This window comes from Ambystoma mexicanum, chromosome 4q (assembly GCF_040938575.1).
Source record: "Ambystoma mexicanum isolate Mex_15411 chromosome 4q, UKY_AmexF1_1, whole genome shotgun sequence".
In the NCBI taxonomy this organism is placed as follows: domain Eukaryota; kingdom Metazoa; phylum Chordata; class Amphibia; order Caudata; family Ambystomatidae; genus Ambystoma; species Ambystoma mexicanum.
This window is the reverse complement of record NC_090928.1, coordinates 434,951,438-434,971,947: the sequence shown is the minus strand read 5'-3', so window position 1 is coordinate 434,971,947 and position 20,510 is coordinate 434,951,438. Positions and strand designations below refer to the sequence as shown.

At 35.3% G+C, this 20,510-nt stretch overlaps 3 non-coding genes across 3 annotated transcripts; all 3 read right to left on the bottom strand.

The window, feature by feature from the left end:
• Positions 1-1,232: 1,232 nt before the first annotated feature.
• On the bottom strand, positions 1,233-1,304 carry TRNAC-GCA (transfer RNA cysteine (anticodon GCA)). The gene has a single exon. It is a non-coding gene; the product is annotated as a tRNA-Cys (tRNA).
• Positions 1,305-8,445: 7,141 nt separating this feature from the next.
• On the bottom strand, positions 8,446-8,517 carry TRNAC-GCA (transfer RNA cysteine (anticodon GCA)). Its single transcript has one exon. It is a non-coding gene; the product is annotated as a tRNA-Cys (tRNA).
• Positions 8,518-16,578: 8,061 nt separating this feature from the next.
• TRNAC-GCA (transfer RNA cysteine (anticodon GCA)) lies at positions 16,579-16,650 on the bottom strand. The gene has a single exon. It is a non-coding gene; the product is annotated as a tRNA-Cys (tRNA).
• Positions 16,651-20,510: the final 3,860 nt, after the last annotated feature.

Below are 20,510 nucleotides of genomic sequence, written 5' to 3'. Positions count from 1 at the left end.
AATACATTTCATTAAGGGCATTTTATTGGTTTCCACCACAGTTTTATAACATTCATATGAGCTTCCAATGGACCATTTCAAACTGATAATATCACCAGTAGAACTTGGGTGAATGTAAAACACAGCTTGTATCATATGAAGAAATCCTAAACAGCGTAATGGTGTTTACCCTATGTTTCAGGTGATGATCAGGAGTATTTCAAATGTAGAAATGTGTTGCTCATTACATCAAATGATAAGATTGTAAATGTTTTTTTCTAGAGGTAAAATAGTTGGACAAGGGGGCACCCAGATTTGAACTAGGGACCTTTTGATCTGCAGTGAAATGCTCTACCCCTGAGCTATACCCACATTTCTGAAATGTTCACCTTTATTTATTCAGTATTATGTACAAAGTGGAAGCAACATGCAATCACCATCAAAGCAATGCATTTTCAGCCACCAAACCCTCCTTATAAGTATAAGGGGTACAAAAGATGTCCTTTATCTGCCTTGGTAAAATACAGTGAGGTTTCCATTGCAAGAATTCATACATTTCGTATCACATGTAGATCTTGGAACATGGAAAAAAAACTTGTGTCAAATGCACACATTCTGCAAAATGTAACTGTTTCTCTACTGCAGTTTGGTGATTTTGTGCTAAGAGCATAGTTAAACCCAATTGTTCATTGTTTTGTATATGAAATGATGATATATCCTAGTGTTTCTTACAGTGCATTGGGTTGAAAAACATGTTAACAGGATCTATTGAAGAGGGTATATGGTTATGAAACAGGGACTTCTTGAACTACACTCCTACGCTCTACCACTGACATAATCCCTTCAATGTTGAAAACTGCCCTTTTTTAAAAAGGTGATAGACTGGGTGACTCTACGGAACTTGTAGAACTAATGACATCAGAGCACTACTGGTCAGCAGTACAAATTAATACATTTCATTAAGGGCATATTATTGGTTTCCACCACAGTTTTATAACATTCATATGAGCTTCCAATGGAATAGTTCAAACTGATCATATCACCAGTAGAACTTGGGTGAATGTAAAGCACAGCTTGTATCATATGAAGAAATCCTAAACATCTTAATGGTGTTTACCCTATGTTTCAGGAGATGATCAGGAGTATTTCAAATGTAGAAATGTGTTGCTCATTACATAAAATGCTAAGATTGTAAATGTTTTCTTCAATTTATTTAATTAAAAAAATATTTCTACAGGTAAAACTGTTGAACAAGGGGACACCCAGATTTGAACTAGGGACCTCCTGATCTGCAGTCAAATGCTCTACCACTGAGCTATACCCCCATTTCTGAAATGTTCACCTTCATTTATTCAGTAATATGTACAAAGTGGAAGCAACATGCAATCACCATCAAAGCAATGCATTTTCAGCCACCAAACCCTCCTTATAAGTATAAGGGGTACAAAAGATGTCCTTTATCTGCCTTGGTAAAATACAGTGAGGTTTCCATTGCAAGAATTCATACATTTCGTATCACATGTAGATCTTGGAACATGGAAAAAAAATCTTTTGTCAAATGCACAAATTCTGCAAAATGTAACTGCTTCTCTACTCCAGTTTGTTGATGTTGTGCTAAGAGCATAGTTAAACCAAATTGTTCATTGTTTTGTATATGAAATGATGATATATCCTATTGTTTCTTACAGTGCATTGGGTTGAAAAACATTATAACAGGATCTATTGAAGAGGGTATATGGTTATAAAACAGGGACTTCTTGAACTACACTCCTACGCTCTACCACTGACATAAACCCTTCAATGTTGAAAACTGCCCTTTTTTAAAAAGGTGATAGAGTGGGTGACTGTATGGAACTTGTAGAACTAATGACATCAGTGCACTTTTGGTCATCTGTACAAATTAATACATTTCATTAAGGGCATATTATTGGTTTCCACCACAGTTTTATAACATTCATATGAGCTTCCAATGGACTATTTCAAACTGAAAATATCACCAGTAGAACTTGGGTGAATGTAAAACACAGCTTGTATATGTATATGGGGTGCGAAGGATGTCCTTTATCTGCCTTGGTACAATACAGTGAGGTTTCCATTGCAAGAATTCATACATTTCGTATCACATGTAGATCTTGGAACACGGAAAAAAAATCTTTTGTCAAATGCACAAATTCTGCAAAATGTAACTGCTTCTCTACTGCAGTTTGTTGATGTTGTGCTAAGAGCATAGTTAAACCCAATTGTTCATTGTTTTGTATGTGAAATGATGATATATCCTATTGTTTCTTGCAGTGCATTGGGTTGAAAAACATTTTAACAGGATCTATTGAAGAGAGTATATGGTTATGAAACAGGGATTTCTTGAACTACACTCCTACTCTCTACCACTGACATAAACCCTTCAATGTTGAAAACTGCCCTTTTTTAAAAAGGTGATAGAGTGGGTGACTTTATGGAACTTGTAGAACTAATGACATCAGTGCACTTCTGGTCATCTGTACAAATTAATACATTTCATTAAGGGCATATTATTGGTTTCCACCACAGTTTTATAACATTCATATGAGCTTCCAATGGACTGTTTTAAACTGGTCATATCACCAGTAGAACTTGGGTGAATGTAAAACACAGCTTGTATCATATGAAGAAATCCTAAACAGCTTAATGGTGTTTACCCTATGTTTCAGGTGATGATCAGGAGTATTTCAAATGTAGAAATGTGTTGCTCATTACATAAAATGCTAAGATTGTAAATGTTTACTTCAATGTATTTAATTAAAAAAATATTTCTACAGGTAAAACAGTTGGACAAGGGGCACCCATATTTGAACTAGGGACCTTTTGATCTGCAGTGAAATGCTCTACCCCTGAGCTATACCCCCATTTTTGAAATGTTCACTTTTATTTATTCAGTAATATGTACAAAGTGGAAGCAACATGCAATCACCATCAATGCAATGCATTTTCAGCCACCAAACCTTCCTTATAAGTATATGGGGTGCGAAGGATGTCCTTTATCTGCCTTGGTAAAATACAGTGAGGTTTCCATTGCAAGAATTCATACATTTCGTATCACATGTAGATCTTGGAACATGGAAAAAAAATCTTTTGTCAAATGCACAAATTCTGCAAAATGTAACTGCTTCTCTACTGCAGTTTGTTGATTTTGTGCTAAGAGCATAGTTAAACCCAATTGTTCATTGTTTTGTATATGAAATGATGATATATCCTATTGTTTCTTACAGTGCATTGGGTTGAAAAACATTTTAACACGATCTATTGAAGGGGGTATATGGTTATGAAACAGGAACTTCTTGAAATTTGAAAAGCACTCCCACGCTCTACCACTGACATAAACCCTTGAATGCTGAAAACTGCCCTTTTTTAAAAAGGTGATAGAGTGGGTGACTGTATGGAACTTGTAGAACTAATGACATCAGTGCACTTCTGGTCAGCTGTACAAATTAATACATTTCATTAAGGGCATATTATTGGTTTCCACCACAGTTTTATAACATTCATATGAGCTTCCAATGGACTATTTCAAACTGATAATATCACCAGTAGAACTTGGGTGAATGTAAAACACAGCTTGTATCATATGAAGAAATCCTAAACAGTTTCATTGTGTTTACTCTATGTTTCAGGAGATGATCAGGAGTATTTCAAATGTAGAAATATGTTGCTCATTACATAAAATGCTAAGATTGTAAATGTTTTCAATTTATTTAATTAAAAAATATTTCTACAGGTAAAACAGTTGAACAAGGGGGGACCCATATTTGAACTAGGGACCTCTTGATCTGCAGTCAAATGCTCTACCACTGAGCTATAACCCCATTTCTGAAATGTTCACCTTTATTTATTCAGTAATATGTATAAAGTGGAAGCAACATACAATCACCATCAAAGCAATGCATTTTCAGCCACCAAACCCTCCTTATAAGTATAAGGGATACAAAAGATGTCCTTTATCTGCCTTGGTAAAATACAGTGAGGTTTCCATTGCAAGAATTCATACATTTCGTATCACATGTAGATCTTGGAACATGGAAAAAAAACTTTTGTCAAATGCACAAATTCTGCAAAACGTAACTGCTTCTCTACTGCAGTTTGTTGATTTTGTGCTAAGAGTATAGTTAAACCCAATTGTTCATTGTTTTGTATATGAAATGATGATATATCTTATTGTTTCTTACAGTGCATTGGGTTGAAAAACATTTTAACATGATCTATTGACGAGGGTATATGGTTATGAAACAGGGACTTCTTGAACTGCACTCCTATGCTCTACCACTCAGTTAAACCCTTGAATGCTGAAAACTGCCCTTTTTTAAAAAGGTGATAGAGTGGGTGACTGTATGGAACTTGTAGAACTAATGACATCAGTGCACTTCTGGTCAGCTGTACAAATTAATACATTTAATTAAGGGCATATTATTGGTTTCCACAACAGTTTTATAACATTCATATGAGCTTCCAATGGACTATTTCAAACTGATAATATAACCAGTAGAACTTGGGTGAATGTAAAACACAGCTTGTATCATATGAAGAAATCCTAAACAGTTTCATGGTGTTTACCCTATGTTTCAGGAGTATTTCAAATGTAGAGATGTGTTGCTCATTACATAAAATGCTAAGATTGTAAATGTTTTCTTCAATTTATTTAATTAAAAAAATATTTCTACAGGTAAAACTGTTGAACAAGGGGACACCCAGATTTGAACTAGGGACCTCCTGATCTGCAGTCAAATGCTCTACCACTGAGCTATACCCGCATTTCTGAAATGTTCACCTTTATTTATTCAGTAATATGTACAAAGTGGAAGCAACATGCAATCACCATCAAAGCAATGCATTTTCAGCCACCAAACCCTCCTTATAAGTATAAGGGGTACAAAAGATGTCCTTTATCTGCCTTGGTAAAATACAGTGAGGTTTCCATTGCAAGAATTCATACATTTCGTATCACATGTAGATCTTGGAACATGGAAAAAAAACTTTTGTCAAATGCACACATTCTGCAAAATGTAACTGTTTCTCTACTGCAGTTTGGTGATTTTGTGCTAAGAGCATAGTTAAACCCAATTGTTCATTGTTTTGTATATGAAATGATGATATATCCTAGTGTTTCTTACAGTGCACTGGGTTGAAAAACATTTTAACAGGATCTATTGAAGAGGGTATATGGTTATGAAACAGGGACTTCTTGAACTACACTCCTACGCTCTACCACTGACATAATCCCTTCAATGTTGAAAACTGCCCTTTTTTAAAAAGGTGATAGACTGGGTGACTCTACGGAACTTGTAGAACTAATGACATCAGAGCACTTCTGGTCAGCAGTACAAAGTAATACATTTCATTAAGGGCATATTATTGGTTTCCACCACAGTTTTATAACATTCATATGAGCTTCCAATGGAATAGTTCAAACTGATCATATCACCAGTAGAACTTGGGTGAATGTAAAGCACAGCTTGTATCATATGAAGAAATCCTAACCATCTTAATGGTGTTTACCCTATGTTTCAGGTGATGATCAGGAGTATTTCAAATGTAGAAATGTGTTGCTCATTACATAAAAAGCTAAGATTGTAAATGTTTACTTCAATTTATTTAATTAAAAAGATATTTCTACAGGTAAAATAGTTGGATAAGGGGGCACCCAGATTTGAACTAGGGACCTCTTGATCTGCAGTGAAATGCTCTATCCCTGAGCTATAACCCCATTTCTGAAATGTTCACCTTTACTTATTCAGCAATATGTACAAAGTGGAAGCAACATGCAATCACCATCAAAGCAATGCATTTTCAGCCACCAAACCCTCCTTATAAGTATAAGGGGTACAAAAGATGTCCTTTAACTGCCTTGGTAAAATACAGTGAGGTTTCCATTGCAAGAATTCATACATTTCGTATCACATGTAGATCTTGGAACATGGAAAAAAATCTTTTGTCAAATGCACACATTCTGCAAAATGTAACTGTTTCTCTACTGCAGTTTGGTGATTTTGTGCTAAGAGCATAGTTAAACCCAATTGTTCATTGTTTTGTATATGAAATTATGATATATCCTATTGTTTCTTACAGTGCATTGGGTTGAAAAACATTTTAACAGGATCTATTGAAGAGGGTATATGGTTATGAAACAGGACTTCTTGAACTACACTCCTACGCTCTACCACTGACATAAACCCTTGAATGTTGAAAACTGCCATTTTTTAAAAAGGTGATAGAGTGGGTGACTGTATGGAACTTGTAGAACTAATGACATCAGTGCACTTCTGGTCAGCTGTACAAATTAATACATTTCTTTAAGGGCATATTATTGGTTTCCACCACAGTTTTATAACATTCATATGAGCTTCCAATGGACTATTTCAAACTGATAATATCACCAGTAGAACTTGGGTGAATGTAAAACACAGCTTGTATCATATGAAGAAATCCTAAACAGTTTCATGGTGTTTACCCTAAATTTCAGGAGATGATCAGGAGTATTTCAAATGTAAAAATGTGTTGCTCATTACATCAAATGCTAAGATTGTAAATGTTTTTTTCTACAGGTAAACACTTGAACAAGGGGGCACCCAGATTTGAACTAGGGACTTCTTGATCTGCAGTCAAATGCTCTACCACTGAGCTATACGCCCTGTTCTGAAAAATTCACCTTTATTAATTCAGTAATATGTACAAAGTGCAAGCAACATGCAATCAACATCAAAGCAATGCATTTTCAGCCCCAAACCCTCCTTATATGTATATGGGGTGGGGCGGATGTCCTTTATCTGCCTTGGTAAAATACAGTGAGGTTTCCATTGCAAGAATTCATACATTTCGTATCACATGTAGATCTTGGAACATGGAAAGGAAATCTTTTGTCAAATGCACAAATTCTGCAAAATGTAACTGCTTCTCTACTGCAGTTTGTTGATTTTGTGCTAAGAGCATAGTTAAACCCAATTGTTCATTGTTTTGTATATGAAATGATGATATATCCTATTGTTTCTTACAGTGCATTGGGTTGAAAAACATTTTAACAGGATCTATTGAAGAGGGTATATGGTTATGAAACAGGGACTTCTTGAACTACACTCCTACGCTCTACCACTGACATAAACCCTTGAATGTTGAAAACTGCCCTTTTTTAAAAAGGTGATAGAGTGGGTGACTGTATGGAACTTGTAGAACTAATGACATCAGTGCACTTCTGGTCATCTGTACAAATTAATACATTTCATTAAGGGCATTTTATTGGTTTCCACCACAGTTTTATAACAATCATATGAGCTTCCAATGGACCATTTCAAACTGATAATATCACCAGTAGAACTTGGGTGAATGTAAAACACAGCTTGTATCATATGAAGAAATCCTAAACAGCGTAATGGTGTTTACCCTATGTTTCAGGTGATGATCAGGAGTATTTCAAATGTAGAAATGTGTTGCTCATTACATCAAATGATAAGATTGTAAATGTTTTTTTCTAGAGGTAAAATAGTTGGACAAGGGGGCACCCAGATTTGAACTAGGGACCTTTTGATCTGCAGTGAAATGCTCTACCCCTGAGCTATACCCACATTTCTGAAATGTTCACCTTTATTTATTCAGTATTATGTACAAAGTGGAAGCAACATGCAATCACCATCAAGGCAATGCATTTTCAGCCACCAAACCCTCCTTATAAGTATAAGGGGTACAAAAGATGTCCTTTATCTGCCTTGGTAAAATACAGTGAGGTTTCCATTGCAAGAATTCATACATTTCGTATCACATGTAGATCTTGGAACATGGAAAAAAAACTTGTGTCAAATGCACACATTCTGCAAAATGTAACTGTTTCTCTACTGCAGTTTGGTGATTTTGTGCTAAGAGCATAGTTAAACCCAATTGTTCATTGTTTTGTATATGAAATGATGATATATCCTAGTGTTTCTTACAGGCATTGGGTTGAAAAACATTTTAACAGGATCTATTGAAGAGGGTATATGGTTATGAAACAGGGACTTCTTGAACTACACTCCTACGCTCTACCACTGACATAATCCCTTCAATGTTGAAAACTGCCCTTTTTTAAAAAGGTGATAGACTGGGTGACTCTACGGAACTTGTAGAACTAATGACATCAGAGCACTACTGGTCAGCAGTACAAATTAATACATTTCATTAAGGGCATATTATTGGTTTCCACCACAGTTTTATAACATTCATATGAGCTTCCAATGGAATAGTTCAAACTGATCATATCACCAGTAGAACTTGGGTGAATGTAAAGCACAGCTTGTATCATATGAAGAAATCCTAAACATCTTAATGGTGTTTACCCTATGTTTCAGGAGATGATCAGGAGTATTTCAAATGTAGAAATGTGTTGCTCATTACATAAAATGCTAAGATTGTAAATGTTTTCTTCAATTTATTTAATTAAAAAAATATTTCTACAGGTAAAACTGTTGAACAAGGGGACACCCAGATTTGAACTAGGGACCTCCTGATCTGCAGTCAAATGCTCTACCACTGAGCTATACCCCCATTTCTGAAATGTTCACCTTTATTTATTCAGTAATATGTACAAAGTGGAAGCAACATGCAATCACCATCAAAGCAATGCATTTTCAGCCACCAAACCCTCCTTATAAGTATAAGGGGTACAAAAGATGTCCTTTATCTGCCTTGGTAAAATACAGTGAGGTTTCCATTGCAAGAATTCATACATTTCGTATCACATGTAGATCTTGGAACATGGAAAAAAAATCTTTTGTCAAATGCACAAATTCTGCAAAATGTAACTGCTTCTCTACTCCAGTTTGTTGATGTTGTGCTAAGAGCATAGTTAAACCAAATTGTTCATTGTTTTGTATATGAAATGATGAAATATCCTATTGTTTCTTACAGTGCATTGGGTTGAAAAACATTATAACAGGATCTATTGAAGAGGGTATATGGTTATGAAACAGGGACTTCTTGAACTACACTCCTACGCTCTACCACTGACATAAACCCTTCAATGTTGAAAACTGCCCTTTTTTAAAAAGGTGATAGAGTGGGTGACTGTATGGAACTTGTAGAACTAATGACATCAGTGCACTTTTGGTCATCTGTACAAATTAATACATTTCATTAAGGGCATATTATTGGTTTCCACCACAGTTTTATAACATTCATATGAGCTTCCAATGGACTATTTCAAACTGAAAATATCACCAGTAGAACTTGGGTGAATGTAAAACACAGCTTGTATATGTATATGGGGTGCGAAGGATGTCCTTTATCTGCCTTGGTACAATACAGTGAGGTTTCCATTGCAAGAATTCATACATTTCGTATCACATGTAGATCTTGGAACACGGAAAAAAAATCTTTTGTCAAATGCACAAATTCTGCAAAATGTAACTGCTTCTCTACTGCAGTTTGTTGATGTTGTGCTAAGAGCATAGTTAAACCCAATTGTTCATTGTTTTGTATGTGAAATGATGATATATCCTATTGTTTCTTGCAGTGCATTGGGTTGAAAAACATTTTAACAGGATCTATTGAAGAGAGTATACGGTTATGAAACAGGGATTTCTTGAACTACACTCCTACTCTCTACCACTGACATAAACCCTTCAATGTTGAAAACTGCCCTTTTTTAAAAAGGTGATAGAGTGGGTGACTTTATGGAACTTGTAGAACTCATGACATCAGTGCACTTCTGGTCATCTGTACAAATTAATACATTTCATTAAGGGCATATTATTGGTTTCCACCACAGTTTTATAACATTCATATGAGCTTCCAATGGACTGTTTTAAACTGGTCATATCACCAGTAGAACTTGGGTGAATGTAAAACACAGCTTGTATCATATGAAGAAATCCTAAACAGCTTAATGGTGTTTACCCTATGTTTCAGGTGATGATCAGGAGTATTTCAAATGTAGAAATGTGTTGCTCATTACATAAAATGCTAAGATTGTAAATGTTTACTTCAATGTATTTAATTAAAAAAATATTTCTACAGGTAAAACAGTTGGACAAGGGGCACCCAGATTTGAACTAGGGACCTTTTGATCTGCAGTGAAATGCTCTACCCCTGAGCTATACCCCCATTTTTGAAATGTTCACTTTTATTTATTCAGTAATATGTACAAAGTGGAAGCAACATGCAATCACCATCAATGCAATGCATTTTCAGCCACCAAACCTTCCTTATAAGTATATGGGGTGCGAAGGATGTCCTTTATCTGCCTTGGTAAAATACAGTGAGGTTTCCATTGCAAGAATTCATACATTTCGTATCACATGTAGATCTTGGAACATGGAAAAAAAATCTTTTGTCAAATGCACAAATTCTGCAAAATGTAACTGCTTCTCTACTGCAGTTTGTTGATTTTGTGCTAAGAGCATAGTTAAACCCAATTGTTCATTGTTTTGTATATGAAATGATGATATATCCTATTGTTTCTTACAGTGCATTGGGTTGAAAAACATTTTAACACGATCTATTGAAGGGGGTATATGGTTATGAAACAGGAACTTCTTGAAATTTGAAAAGCACTCCCACGCTCTACCACTGACATAAACCCTTGAATGCTGAAAACTGCCCTTTTTTAAAAAGGTGATAGAGTGGGTGACTGTATGGAACTTGTAGAACTAATGACATCAGTGCACTTCTGGTCAGCTGTACAAATTAATACATTTCATTAAGGGCATATTATTGGTTTCCACCACAGTTTTATAACATTCATATGAGCTTCCAATGGACTATTTCAAACTAATCATATCACTAGTAGAACTTGGGTGAATGTAAAACACAGCTTGTATCATACGAAGAAATCCTAAACAGCTTAATGGTGTTTACCCTATGTTTCAGGTGATGATCAGGAGTATTTCAAATGTAGAAATGTGTTGCTCATTACATAAAATGCTAAGATTGTAAATGTTTACTTCAATTTATTTAATTAAAAAAAAAATTCTACAGGTAAAATAGTTGGACAAGGGGCACCCAGATTTGAACTAGGGACCTTTTGATCTGCAGTGAAATGCTCTACCCCTGAGCTATACCCCCATTTCTGAAATGTTCACCTTTATTTATTCAGTAGTATGTACAAAGTGGAAGCAACATGCAATCACCATCAAAGCAATGCATTTTCAGCCACCAAACCCTCCTTATAAGTATAAGGGGTACAAAAGATGTCCTTTATCTGCCTTGGTAAAATACAGTGAGGTTTCCATTGCAAGAATTCATACATTTCGTATCACATGTAGATCTTGGAACATGGAAAAAAATATTTTGTCAAATGCACACATTCTGCAAAATGTAACTGCTTCTCTACTGCAGTGTGTTGATTTTGTGCTAAGAGCATAGTTAAACCCAATTGTTCATTGTTTTGTATATGAAATGATGATATATCCTATTGTTTCTTACAGTGCATTGGGTTGAAAAACATTTTAACAGGATCTATTGAAGAGGGTATATGGTTATGAAACAGGAACTTCTTGAAAAGCACTCCCACGCTCTACCACTGACATAAACCCTTGAATGCTGAAAGCTGCCCTTTTTTAAAAAGGTGATAGAGTGGGTGACTGTATGGAACTTGTAGAACTAATGACATCAGTGCACTTCTGGTCAGCTGTACAAATGAATACATTTCATTAAGGGCATATTATTGGTTTCCACCACAGTTTTATAACATTCATATGAGCTTTCAATGGACTATTTCAAACTAATCATATCACCAGTAGAACTTGGGTGAATGTAAAACACAGCTTGTATCATACGAAGAAATCCTAAACAGCTTAATGGTGTTTACCCTATGTTTCAGGTGATGATCAGGAGTATTTCAAATGTAGAAATGTGTTGCTCATTACATCAAATGCTAAGATTGTAAATGTTTTTTTCTACAGGTAAAACAGTTGGACAAGGGGGCACCCAGATTTGAACTAGGGACCTTTGTGATCTGCAGTGAAATGCTCTACCCCTGAGCTATACCCACATTTCTGAAATGTTCACCTTTATTTATTCAGTATTATGTACAAAGTGGAAGCAACATGCAATCACCATCAAAGCAATGCATTTTCAGCCACCAAACCCTCCTTATAAGTATAAGGGGTACAAAAGATGTCCTTTATCTGCCTTGGTAAAATACAGTGAGGTTTCCATTGCAAGAATTCATACATTTCGTATCACATGTAGATCTTGGAACATGGAAAAAAAACTTTTGTCAAATGCACATATTCTGCAAAATGTAACTGTTTCTCTACTGCAGTTTGGTGATTTTGTGCTAAGAGCATAGTTAAACCCAATTGTTCATTGTTTTGTATATGAAATGATGATATATCCTAGTGTTTCTTACAGTGCATTGGGTTGAAAAACATTTTAACAGGATCTATTGAAGAGGGTATATGGTTATGAAACAGGGACTTCTTGAACTACACTCCTACGCTCTACCACTGACATAATCCCTTCAATGTTGAAAACTGCCCTTTTTTAAAAAGGTGATAGACTGGGTGACTCTACGGAACTTGTAGAACTAATGACATCAGAGCACTTCTGGTCAGCAGTACAAAGTAATACATTTCATTAAGTGCATATTATTGGTTTCCACCACAGTTTTATAACATTCATATGAGCTTCCAATGGAATAGTTCAAACTGATCATATCACCAGTAGAACTTGGGTGAATGTAAAGCACAGCTTGTATCATATGAAGAAATCCTAACCATCTTAATGGTGTTTACCCTATGTTTCAGGTGATGATCAGGAGTATTTCAAATGTAGAAATGTGTTGCTCATTACATAAAAAGCTAAGATTGTAAATGTTTACTTCAATTTATTTAATTAAAAAGATATTTCTACAGGTAAAATAGTTGGATAAGGGGGCACCCAGATTTGAACTAGGGACCTCTTGATCTGCAGTGAAATGCTCTATCCCTGAGCTATAACCCCATTTCTGAAATGTTCACCTTTACTTATTCAGTAATATGTACAAAGTGGAAGCAACATGCAATCACCATCAAAGCAATGCATTTTCAGCCACCAAACCCTCCTTATAAGTATAAGGGGTACAAAAGATGTCCTTTATCTGCCTTGGTAAAATACAGTGAGGTTTCCATTGCAAGAATTCATACATTTCGTATCACATGTAGATCTTGGAACATGGAAAAAAAACTTTCGTCAAATGCACAAATTCTGCAAAACGTAACTGCTTCTCTACTGCAGTTTGTTGATTTTGTGCTAAGAGCATGGTTAAACCCAATTGTTCATTGTTTTTTATTTAAATGATGATATATCCTTTTGTTTCTTACAGTACATTGGGTTGAAAAAGATTTTAACAGGATCTATTGACGAGGGTGTATGGTTATGAAACAGGGATTTCTTGAACTGCACTCCTATGCTCTACCACTGAGTTAAACCCTTGAATGCTGAAAACTGCCCTTTTTTTAAAATGGTGATAGAGTGGGTGACTGTATGGAACTTGCAAAACTAATGACATCAGTGCACTTCTGGTCAGCTGTACAAATTAATACATTTCATTAAGGGCATATTATTGGTTTCCACCACAGTTTTATAACATTCATATGAGCTTCCAATGGACTATTTCAAACTGAAAATATCACCAGTAGAACTTGGGTGAATGTAAAACACAGCTTGTATCATATGAGGAAATCCTAAACAGTTTCATAGTGTTTACCCTATGTGTAAGGAGATGATCAGGAGTATTTCAAATGTAGAAATGTGTTGCTCATTACATAAAATGCTAAGATTGTAAATGTTTTTTTCTACAGGTAAAACAGATGAACAAGGGGGCAACCAGACTTGAACTAGAGACCTCTTGATCTGCAGTCAAATGCTCTACCACTGAGCTATACCCCCAATTCTGAAAAGTTTACCTTTATTAATTCAGTAATATGTACTAAGTGCAAGCAACATGCAATCACCATCAAAGTAATGCAATTTCAGCCACCAAACCCTCCTTATAAGTATATGGGGTGCAAAGGATGTACTTTATCTGCCTTGGTAAAATACAGTGAGGTTTCCATTGCAAGAATTCATACATTTCGTATCACATGTAGATCTTGGAACATGGAAAAAAAAAATCTTTTGTCAAATGCACACATTCTACAAAATGTAACTGCTTCTCTACTGCAGTTTGTTGATTTTGTGCTAAGAGCATAGTTAAACCCAATTGTTCATTGTTTTGTATATGAAATTATGATATATCCTATTGTTTCTTACAGTGCATTGGGTTGAAAAACATTTTAACAGGATCTATTGAAGAGGGTATATGGTTATGAAACAGGACTTCTTGAACTACACTCCTACGCTCTACCACTGACATAAACCCTTGAATGTTGAAAACTGCCATTTTTTAAAAAGGTGATAGAGTGGGTGACTGTATGGAACTTGTAGAACTAATGACATCAGTGCACTTCTGGTCAGCTGTACAAATTAATACATTTCTTTAAGGGCATATTATTGGTTTCCACCACAGTTTTATAACATTCATATGAGCTTCCAATGGACTATTTCAAACTGATAATATCACCAGTAGAACTTGGGTGAATGTAAAACACAGCTTGTATCATATGAAGAAATCCTAAACAGTTTCATGGTGTTTACCCTAAATTTCAGGAGATGATCAGGAGTATTTCAAATGTAAAAATGTGTTGCTCATTACATCAAATGCTAAGATTGTAAATGTTTTTTTCTACAGGTAAACACTTGAACAAGGGGGCACCCAGATTTGAACTAGGGACTTCTTGATCTGCAGTCAAATGCTCTACCACTGAGCTATACGCCCTGTTCTGAAAAATTCACCTTTATTAATTCAGTAATATGTACAAAGTGCAAGCAACATGCAATCAACATCAAAGCAATGCATTTTCAGCCCCAAACCCTCCTTATATGTATATGGGGTGGGGCGGATGCCCTTTATCTGCCTTGGTAAAATACAGTGAGGTTTCCATTGCAAGAATTCATACATTTCGTATCACATGTAGATCTTGGAACATGGAAAGGAAATCTTTTGTGAAATGCACAAATTCTGCAAAATGTAACTGCTTCTCTACTGCAGTTTGTTGATTTTGTGCTAAGAGCATAGTTAAACCCAATTGTTCATTGTTTTGTATATGAAATGATGATATATCCTATTGTTTCTTACAGTGCATTGGGTTGAAAAACATTTTAACAGGATCTATTGAAGAGGGTATATGGTTATGAAACAGGGACTTCTTGAACTACACTCCTACGCTCTACCACTGACATAAACCCTTGAATGTTGAAAACTGCCCTTTTTTAAAAAGGTGATAGAGTGGGTGACTGTATGGAACTTGTAGAACTAATGACATCAGTGCACTTCTGGTCATCTGTACAAATTAATACATTTCATTAAGGGCATTTTATTGGTTTCCACCACAGTTTTATAACATTCATATGAGCTTCCAATGGACCATTTCAAACTGATAATATCACCAGTAGAACTTGGGTGAATGTAAAACACAGCTTGTATCATATGAAGAAATCCTAAACAGCGTAATGGTGTTTACCCTATGTTTCAGGTGATGATCAGGAGTATTTCAAATGTAGAAATGTGTTGCTCATTACATCAAATGATAAGATTGTAAATGTTTTTTTCTAGAGGTAAAATAGTTGGACAAGGGGGCACCCAGATTTGAACTAGGGACCTTTTGATCTGCAGTGAAATGCTCTACCCCTGAGCTATACCCACATTTCTGAAACGTTCACCTTTATTTATTCAGTATTATGTACAAAGTGGAAGCAACATGCAATCACCATCAAAGCAATGCATTTTCAGCCACCAAACCCTCCTTATAAGTATAAGGGGTACAAAAGATGTCCTTTATCTGCCTTGGTAAAATACAGTGAGGTTTCCATTGCAAGAATTCATACATTTCGTATCACATGTAGATCTTGGAACATGGAAAAAAAACTTGTGTCAAATGCACACATTCTGCAAAATGTAACTGTTTCTCTACTGCAGTTTGGTGATTTTGTGCTAAGAGCATAGTTAAACCCAATTGTTCATTGTTTTGTATATGAAATGATGATATATCCTAGTGTTTCTTACAGTGCATTGGGTTGAAAAACATGTTAACAGGATCTATTGAAGAGGGTATATGGTTATGAAACAGGGACTTCTTGAACTACACTCCTACGCTCTACCACTGACATAATCCCTTCAATGTTGAAAACTGCCCTTTTTTAAAAAGGTGATAGACTGGGTGACTCTACGGAACTTGTAGAACTAATGACATCAGAGCACTACTGGTCAGCAGTACAAATTAATACATTTCATTAAGGGCATATTATTGGTTTCCACCACAGTTTTATAACATTCATATGAGCTTCCAATGGAATAGTTCAAACTGATCATATCACCAGTAGAACTTGGGTGAATGTAAAGCACAGCTTGTATCATATGAAGAAATCCTAAACATCTTAATGGTGTTTACCCTATGTTTCAGGAGATGATCAGGAGTATTTCAAATGTAGAAATGTGTTGCTCATTACATAAAATGCTAAGATTGTAAATGTTTTCTTCAATTTATTTAATTAAAAAAATATTTCTACAGGTAAAACTGTTGAACAAGGGGACACCCAGATTTGAACTAGGGACCTCCTGATCTGCAGTCAAATGCTCTACCACTGAGCTATACCCCCATTTCTGAAATGTTCACCTTTATTTATTCAGTAATATGTACAAAGTGGAAGCAACATGCAATCACCATCAAAGCAATGCATTTTCAGCCACCAAACCCTCCTTATAAGTATAAGGGGTACAAAAGATGTCCTTTATCTGCCTTGGTAAAATACAGTGAGGTTTCCATTGCAAGAATTCATACATTTCGTATCACATGTAGATCTTGGAACATGGAAAAAAAATCTTTTGTCAAATGCACAAATTCTGCAAAATGTAACTGCTTCTCTACTCCAGTTTGTTGATGTTGTGCTAAGAGCATAGTTAAACCAAATTGTTCATTGTTTTGTATATGAAATGATGATATATCCTATTGTTTCTTACAGTGCATTGGGTTGAAAAACATTATAACAGGATCTATTGAAGAGGGTATATGGTTATAAAACAGGGACTTCTTGAACTACACTCCTACGCTCTACCACTGACATAAACCCTTCAATGTTGAAAACTGCCCTTTTTTAAAAAGGTGATAGAGTGGGTGACTGTATGGAACTTGTAGAACTAATGACATCAGTGCACTTTTGGTCATCTGTACAAATTAATACATTTCATTAAGGGCATATTATTGGTTTCCACCACAGTTTTATAACATTCATATGAGCTTCCAATGGACTATTTCAAACTGAAAATATCACCAGTAGAACTTGGGTGAATGTAAAACACAGCTTGTATATGTATATGGGGTGCGAAGGATGTCCTTTATCTGCCTTGGTACAATACAGTGAGGTTTCCATTGCAAGAATTCATACATTTCGTATCACATGTAGATCTTGGAACACGGAAAAAAAATCTTTTGTCAAATGCACAAATTCTGCAAAATGTAACTGCTTCTCTACTGCAGTTTGTTGATGTTGTGCTAAGAGCATAGTTAAACCCAATTGTTCATTGTTTTGTATGTGAAATGATGATATATCCTATTGTTTCTTGCAGTGCATTGGGTTGAAAAACATTTTAACAGGATCTATTGAAGAGAGTATATGGTTATGAAACATGGATTTCTTGAACTACACTCCTACTCTCTACCACTGACATAAACCCTTCAATGTTGAAAACTGCCCTTTTTTAAAAAGGTGATAGAGTGGGTGACTTTATGGAACTTGTAGAACTAATGACATCAGTGCACTTCTGGTCATCTGTACAAATTAATACATTTCATTAAGGGCATATTATTGGTTTCCACCACAGTTTTATAACATTCATATGAGCTTCCAATGGACTGTTTTAAACTGGTCATATCACCAGTAGAACTTGGGTGAATGTAAAACACAGCTTGTATCATATGAAGAAATCCTAAACAGCTTAATGGTGTTTACCCTATGTTTCAGGTGATGATCAGGAGTATTTCAAATGTAGAAATGTGTTGCTCATTACATAAAATGCTAAGATTGTAAATGTTTACTTCAATGTATTTAATTAAAAAAATATTTCTACAGGTAAAACAGTTGGACAAGGGGCACCCATATTTGAACTAGGGACCTTTTGATCTGCAGTGAAATGCTCTACCCCTGAGCTATACCCCCATTTTTGAAATGTTCACTTTTATTTATTCAGTAATATGTACAAAGTGGAAGCAACATGCAATCACCATCAATGCAATGCATTTTCAGCCACCAAACCTTCCTTATAAGTATATGGGGTGCGAAGGATGTCCTTTATCTGCCTTGGTAAAATACAGTGAGGTTTCCATTGCAAGAATTCATACATTTCGTATCACATGTAGATCTTGGAACATGGAAAAAAAATCTTTTGTCAAATGCACAAATTCTGCAAAATGTAACTGCTTCTCTACTGCAGTTTGTTGATTTTGTGCTAAGAGCATAGTTAAACCCAATTGTTCATTGTTTTGTATATGAAATGATGATATATCCTATTGTTTCTTACAGTGCATTGGGTTGAAAAACATTTTAACACGATCTATTGAAGGGGGTATATGGTTATGAAACAGGAACTTCTTGAAATTTGAAAAGCACTCCCACGCTCTACCACTGACATAAACCCTTGAATGCTGAAAACTGCCCTTTTTTAAAAAGGTGATAGAGTGGGTGACTGTATGGAACTTGTAGAACTAATGACATCAGTGCACTTCTGGTCAGCTGTACAAATTAATACATTTCATTAAGGGCATATTATTGGTTTCCACCACAGTTTTATAACATTCATATGAGCTTCCAATAGACTATTTCAAACTAATCATATCACTAGTAGAACTTGGGTGAATGTAAAACACAGCTTGTATCATACGAAGAAATCCTAAACAGCTTAATGGTGTTTACCCTATGTTTCAGGTGATGATCAGGAGTATTTCAAATGTAGAAATGTGTTGCTCATTACATAAAATGCTAAGATTGTAAATGTTTACTTCAATTTATTTAATTAAAAAAAAAATTCTACAGGTAAAACAGTTGGACAAGGGGCACCCAGATTTGAACTAGGGACCTTTTGATCTGCAGTGAAATGCTCTACCCCTGAGCTATACCCCCATTTCTGAAATGTTCACCTTTATTTATTCAGTAGTATGTACAAAGTGGAAGCAACATGCAATCACCATCAAAGCAATGCATTTTCAGCCACCAAACCCTCCTTATAAGTATAAGGGGTACAAAAGATGTCCTTTATCTGCCTTGGTAAAATACAGTGAGGTTTCCATTGCAAGAATTCATACATTTCGTATCACATGTAGATCTTGGAACATGGAAAAAAAACTTTTGTCAAATGCACAAATTCTGCAAAATGTAACTGCTTCTCTACTGCAGTTTGGTGATTTTGTGCTAAGAGTATAGTTACACCCAATTGTTCATTGTTTTGTATATGAAATGATGATATATCCTATTGTTTCTTACAGTGCATTGGGTTGAAAAACATTTTAACAGGATCTATTGAAGAGGGTATATGGTTATGAAACAGGGACTTCTTGAACTACACTCCTACGCTCTACCACTGAGTTAAACCCTTGAATGCTGAAAACTGCCCTTTTTCTAAAAAGGTGATAGAGTGGGTGACTGCATGGAACTTGTAGAACTAATGACATCAGTGCACTTCTGGTCAGCTGTACAAATTAATACATTTCATTAAGGGCATATTATTGGTTTCCACCACAGTTTTATAACATTCATATGAGCTTCCAATGGACTATTTCAAACTGATAATATCACCAGTAGAACTTGGGTGAATGTAAAACACAGCTTGTATCATATGAAGAAATCCTAAACAGTTTCATTGTGTTTACTCTATGTTTCAGGAGATGATCAGGAGTATTTCAAATGTAGAAATATGTTGCTCATTACATAAAATGCTAAGATTGTAAATGTTTTCAATTTATTTAATTAAAAAATATTTCTACAGGTAAAACAGTTGAACAAGGGGGGACCCATATTTGAACTAGGGACCTCTTGATCTGCAGTCAAATGCTCTACCACTGAGCTATAACCCCATTTCTGAAATGTTCACCTTTATTTATTCAGTAATATGTATAAAGTGGAAGCAACATACAATCACCATCAAAGCAATGCATTTTCAGCCACCAAACCCTCCTTATAAGTATGTGGGGTGCGAATGATGTCCTTTATCTGCCTTGGTAAAATACAGTGAGGTTTCCATTGCAAGAATTCATACATTTCGTATCACATGTAGATCTTGGAACATGGAAAAAAAACTTTTGTCAAATGCACAAATTCTGCAAAATGTAACTGCTTCTCTACTGCAGTTTGTTGATTTTGTGCTAAGAGTATAGTTAAACCCAATTGTTCATTGTTTTGTATATGAAATGATGATATATCTTATTGTTTCTTACAGTGCATTGGGTTGAAAAACATTTTAACATGAT